General features: G+C 41.2%; 1 protein-coding gene across 1 annotated transcript in view; it reads left to right on the forward strand.

Annotated features, from left to right (window-relative positions):
• LOC124385134 (NACHT, LRR and PYD domains-containing protein 4E-like) overlaps positions 1-6856 on the forward strand; it is a 205458-nt gene that overhangs the window by 137061 nt on the left and 61541 nt on the right. The window lies entirely within an intron of this gene.

Raw genomic sequence — 6856 nt, forward strand, 5'->3', positions numbered from 1 at the left:
CTCACAGAGATGATCAGAGAGTTTACATTTTATTCTTCTTTTTATCAGAACTCGTCTCTGTGCACCAGCAAAAACTCAAATCCAAACTGAGAGAGAAATGTAAAGAATTACTGAAGGAATCTCACAGCATGGAAGCTCAGCACTTCTGAATGAGATCTACACAGACCTCTACATCACAGAGGGTTGGAGTGGAGACGTCAATAATGAACATGAGGTGATACAGATTGAGACAGTGTCCAGGAGACCAGCAACACAGGAGACACGCATCAAATGTAATGATCTCTTTAAAGACAAGTCCATCAGAAGTGTGCTGACTAAAGGAGTTGCTGGAATTGGAAAAACAGTCTCTGTGCAGAAGTTCATTCTGGACTGGGCTGAAGGAAAAGCAAATCAGGACGTCACCTTCATGTTTCCACTTCCCTTTAGAGAGCTGAATCTGATGAAGCAGAAACATCTCAGTCTGATGGATCTTCTTCATCACTTTTTCCCAGAAATAAAAGAATTACGATTAATAGACTGTGAGAGGAATAAAGTGGTGTTGATCTTTGATGGTCTGGATGAGTGTCGACTTCCTCTAAATTTCCAGAACAATGAGAGATTGTGTGATGTGACAGAATCAGCCTCAGTGGATGTGCTGCTGACGAACCTCATCAAGGGAATCTGCTTCCTCTGCTCTCCTCTGGATCACCTCTCGACCAGGAGCAGCCAATCAGATCCCTCCTGAGTGTGTAGACCAGGTAACAGAGGTACGAGGGTTCAGTGATCCTCAGAAAGAGGAGTACTTCAGGAAGAGGATTAGTGATCAGAGCCTGGCCAATAAAATCATCACACACATGAAGTCTTCCAGAAGCCTCTACATCATGTGTCACATCCCAGTCTTCTGCTGGATCTCAGCCACTGTTCTAGAGAGAATGTTGGGTGAAGCAGAGTGGAGAGATCCCCAAGACTCTGACTCAAATGTTCACACACTTCCTGATCTTTCAGATCAAACACAAGGACCAAAAGTACCATCAGAAATGTGACCCTGATCCTCAGCAGACCAGAGAGTATCCTGGCACTGGGAAAACTGGCTTTCCAACAGCTGGAGGAAGGAAACCTGATCTTCTATGAGGAAGACCTGAGAGAGTGTGGCATTGATGTTACAGAAGCGTCAGTGTACTCAGGAGTGTGTACTCAGATCTTCAGAGAGGAGTTTGGGCTTCACCTGGGAAGGTGTTCAGCTTTGTACATCTGAGTGTTCAGGAGTTTCTGGCTGCTTTATACACATTTCTCTCATTTATCAACAAAAAGAGTAAAAAACAACAAATCAACAATCTGTCAGATTTCTTCACCAAATCAAACATGTCTGATTTCCTGAGGAGTGCAGTGGACAAGACCTTACAGAGTGAGAATGGACACCTGGACCTGTTCCTCCGCTTCCTTCTGGGTCTCTCACTGGAGTCCAATCAGACTCTCTTACGAGACCTACTGCCCCAGACAGGAAGCAGCTCTCACAGCAAACAGGAAACAGTCGATTACATCAAGAAGAAGATCAGAGAAAATCCATCTCCAGAGAAATCCATCAATCTGTTCCACTGTCTGAATGAACTGAATGATGATTCTCTAGTACAGGAAGTACAACGTTACCTGAACAGCAGTAATTCCTGGCGTCTCAGTGGAGTCAGACTCTCTCCTGCTCAGTGGTCTGCTCTGGTGTTTGTGTTGCTGAACTCAGAAGAGAATCTGGATGTGTTTGATTTGAGTAAATATGACAGATCAGATGAATGTCTTCTGAGGCTGCTACCAGTGGTCAAAGCATCCAGAAAAGCTGTGTAAGTCATTTTAAAATGATTTCATAAATGTGTTACTAATTCCATAAATGTAGTTATTATTTGAAATGAACACTAATGACACTGCACTGATTAGGATCATGATTATCATTCATCAGTCAGGTAACCAGTGTTTACTGATGTGATTTAAATCATTGCTAAAAGCTAAAGTGCAGAATGATGTCATCAAAATGATTGATCATCAGTGGTTGTAGTGAGAGACTGTACATTTTATATATAAATGTTGTCATTGTTCTGGAGCTGCTGGAGATCCATAATCACAATAAAAACACAAAATCACAAGGAGACATTAAATATATATTTTTCTGTGCATATTTGAATATATAAATATCTAAACTTATTACACTTGAAAATAAGATTATATAAAATAAGAAGTATCCTGACTTTTGATTTATTTCACACTTGATCACAGATTTACCTAAAAACACAAATCAATCAAAATAAATTAAAATATGCAGTCACCAGATGTTAGTAACAACCCATGCAGTCCACATATGCAAAGAAATGTAACCATAGATGTCTATAAATGATGTGTAATAATGTGAAATGACGCGGGGAAAATGTATTGAACACTTACTGATATTTATTTAATACTTCGTACAAAAATCTTTGTTGGTAATAGCAGCTTTAAGTAATCTCCTGTATGGAGAAACTAGTTGGATGCATTGCTCAGGTGTGATTTTGGCCCATTCTTCTACACAAACACACTTCAAATCTTGAAGGTCCTGTCAGCTTCTAAAATGAACTCTGAACTTTAGTACTTTCTATTGATTTTCAACTGGATTTAAGTCAGATGATTGTCTGGACCATTCTAGCAGCTTTATTTTCTTTCTCTAAAACCAGTTGAGAGTTTTCTTGATGTGTGTTTGGGATCATCAAGTGCTGAAATTTCCACCCTCATTTTTATCATCATCATCCTGGTAGATGGTAACAGAGTTTGATGATGAAATGTTTCTTTTTTTTTTTCATCCTTCCTTCTATTATATGAAGTTTGCCAGTACCTTATGCTGAAAAATGTGCATTGCTCTTTGTTCACCAAACATATTGTGTACCAGTGTTCAGAGATATATATATTTATATACCAGCAAAATACATTCACTAGAATGTCTTGAGAAAAAAAAAACACAGAAAGCAGTGAGGAGTATTTCTCTAATCTTCTGCAACTCTCACAGTGGCGACTAAATTAGATTCCTCAGCTTTTATATGTAACTATAAAACATCTACACAAGAATATTCTCATCAACAGAAATACTTTATTGATTAAATCAGATCATCTAACACACACTATGCGTAGTGTCTCATCACATTCACTTTATGAGCTACTGCCATGCACTCTCCATACACACACTACCCGATCCTCTTAAAGGGGCAACACCCAATTAAAGCAGCTCACTAATGAACCTAGTGTTACTGTTTCAAGAGTTACATGTAAATTCCATGATCAACTATTATACAACCACAATTTAAAAACAGTTGTGACTGTGTAACATGTAAATAAAAACAGAACGCACAGAATAATTTATAAATCTCATAAACCCGTATTTTATTCAAACTAGAACAATAGAACACATATCAAATGTTTAAATGGAGTAAATGTACCATTTTAAGGAAAGAAAACAAGGTAGTTTTGAATTTAATTGCTGCAACACATCTCAAAAGTCTGGAAAAAGTTATTAATTTTACTGTAAAAAAAAAAAAAATTAACTGTTACAAAATTAAACTGCTAATTAGGTTAATTGACAACAGGTCAGTTTAATTTCATTTTAAGAATTTGGTTAATGCTAGAATAAATTATTTAAAGAATTAAAATGTTTTCTTAGTTGTGTATCTGTATATGCATTTACAACAATACACTAAATTTCAACATAAAAATAATATATTTTACTCTCATTGTAGCTGTAAATAAACAGTAATCACATCATTACAGAAATTATATCACTGTGCTGCACTGTGCTGATATCACACAGATAGATAGATGGCCAAACGACCATATTAAAGGAGTTAAACATTAAAAATACAGCATAAAATCTTTAGGCAGATGACATTGCTGTACTTACAAGTCAAGTCAAGAGGCTTTTATTGTCATTTTTACTATACACAGTGGTACACAGTAAAAAGAAACAACGTTCCTCCGGAACCCTGGTGCTACACTAAACAACAAAATAACAACAGCATAGAGCTACAACACAAACATAAAGTGCATCGAGTGCAACCTGGTGCAAACAAAAAAACAGTACAGACAGACAACACAAGACAACACAAGACAAGACAAAAGACAAAAAAACAAGTATAGTGCCGATGGTAAACCTGCTGTATACTTGATTATACAGTAATGTCAAGGAGAAATGTAAAAACTATACCCAGGAGAGAATACAAACAGAACAGAACAATGTAGCGCAAAAAACAGCAGCAAGGAGGTGCAAAGACACCATGTAAACATTCTACTGTAGTACAAGGTGCGAGTATAAATAATAATAAATAGATAAATGGTGGTGAAATGGATCGAGATGAGTGATGATTGTGTTTAGTCCAGGTTGTACAGTTCAGTAACACACATTTGAATGAGTGAGTGTGTGTGTGTGTGTGTGTGTGTGTGTGTGTGTGTGTGTGTGTGTGTGTGTGTGTGCGAGTTCTGTTTCAGTTCTGTGTATTGAGAAGCCTGATGGCTTGTGGAAAGAAACTGTTGCACAGTCTTGTTGTGGCGGCCCAATGCTTGAACCATTTTCCTGATGGCAGGAGGGTAAAAAGTGTGTGACGGTGTGTGTGATCGTCCACAATGCTGTGTGCTTTGCGGATGCAGCGTGTAGTGTAAATGTTAATGATAGAGGGGAGAGAGACTCCGATGATCTTCTCAGCTGTCCTCACTATCCTCTGTAGGGACTTGCAATCCGAGACGGTGCAATTCCCAAACCAGGCAGTGATGCAGCTGCTCAGGATGCTCTCAATGGTCCCTCTGTAGAACATGGTCAGGATGGGGGGAGGGAGGTGGGCTTTCCTCAGCCTTCTCAGGAAGTAGAGACGCTGCTGGGCTTTCTTGGTGATGGAGCTGGTGTTAAATGACCAGGTGAGGTTGTCTGCCAGATGAACACCAAGGAATTTGGTGCTCTTGACAATCTCCACAGAGGATCCATCAATAATCAGGAGATTGGTCGCTCTGTGCTCGCCTGAAGTCCACAACCATCTCTTTCGTTTTGTCCACGTTCAGAGACAGGTTGTTTGCTCCACACCAGGCAGTTAACCGTTGCACCTCCTCTCTGTATGCTGACTCGTCGTTCTTGCTGATTAGACCCACCACGGTCGTGTCATCAGCGAACTTGATAATATGATTTGAGCTGTGCGTTGGTGCACAGTCGTGAGTCAGCAGAGTGAAGAGCAGTGGACTGAGCACACAGCCCTGAGGGGCCCCAGTGCTCAGTGTGGTGGTGCTGGAGATGCTGTTGCCAATCTGGACTGACTGAGGTCTCCCAGTCAGGAAGTCCAGGATCCAGTTGCAGAGAGAGGTGTTCAGGCCCAGAAGGTTCAACTTCTCGATTAGGTGCTGAGGAATGATTGTGTTGAATGCTGAGCTGAAATCAATGAACAGCATTTGTACATAAGAGTTCTTGTTATCCAGGTGGGTAAGGGCCAGATGGAGGGTTGTGGAGATGGCATTGTCTTTCTCTTATAAAGCCCCACAGTTATGTAACAGCCTTCCAATCAGTGTTCGGGACTCAGACACAGTCTCAGTGTTCAAGTCGAGGTTGAAAACTTATTTATTTAGTCAAGCCTTTTATCATTAGGTTTTTCTTAGGTAAAGGCTCAGATCTGGAGGGAACATGGATAGAGAGTGTTTGATGAACTGGTATATTTGTATGCTGTCATCCCCTCACATTCACACGTTCACTCGGGTTTGTTGACGGTGGTGTGGTGGGTCGTCTCTTATCCCAGAGATCCTCATGTCTGTGTTACCTTCTGGTTCTCCCTTTAGTTATGCTGCCATAGCGAGTCTTGCAGTCCAAACTGCACAGGGACATTAACTTTCATACACCAATAGGGACACTTAATAATCCATATCCTTCTCTTCCGTCACCCTCTTCTCTCTCTCTCTCTCTCTCTCTCTCTCTCTCTCTCGGTCGAGTTAAACATGCTCCTGAGGTTCCAGTGACCACTGTTCCTGGCCCACTCCCCTCCGTGGATCTTCACACTTCTGTGCAGCTTGGGACGGTATCTCATCAACACCTTGGGTGGTTCCATGTAATTCGGAGTAGACGGGTGCTTTGAGGATGGATTGGACTGTAGTTGGTGTCGGCGATCTGCTGCACTGACTCTGGAGTGCAGTTTGCTTCTGATCATCACTGTACCCGCAACATTGTATATCTGCTTCAAATGGACATTTGGTGCAACCCAGAAGGGATGGGTTCCCTCTTGAGTCTGGTTCCTCTCAAGGTTTCTTCCTTATGCCATCTCGGGGAGTTTTTCCTTGCCACAGTTGCTCATACTTACAAAGAACATATTTACGTTTAATCACCACATTATCTGTGTAAAGCTGCTTTGAGACAATGTTCATTGTTAAAAGCGCTATACAAATAAAAATGAATTGAATTGAATTGAATTGTCCGTGGAATGGTTTGGACGATACGCAAACTGCATGGGGTCCAGGGAGGGTGGAAGCTGTGTCTTGATGTGCCTCATGACGAGCCTCTCGAAGCACTTCATCACGATGGGACTAAGCGCAATGGGACGATAGTCATTAAGGCAGGAGACAGTCGATTTATTTGGCACAGGAACAATAGTCGTTGTCTTAAGGCACATGGGAACAACGTTACTGCTCAGGGAGATGTTGAAGATGTCAGTGAAGACATCTGCTAGTTGCAGGTCCAGCAGACTTCCGTGGGTTAACTCTGCATAAAGTTTTCCTCACTTCAGCTGTGGTTAGACAGAGCACCTGGTCAGTGGGAGGAGGGATGGTCTTCCTCGCCACCACGTTGTTCTGTACCTCAAACCGGGCGTAGAAGTCGTTTAGCGCATCTGGAAGGGAGGCTTCAGCG

Source organism: Silurus meridionalis, chromosome 4, assembly GCF_014805685.1.
Source record: "Silurus meridionalis isolate SWU-2019-XX chromosome 4, ASM1480568v1, whole genome shotgun sequence".
NCBI classification, from domain to species: Eukaryota; Metazoa; Chordata; class Actinopteri; order Siluriformes; family Siluridae; genus Silurus; species Silurus meridionalis.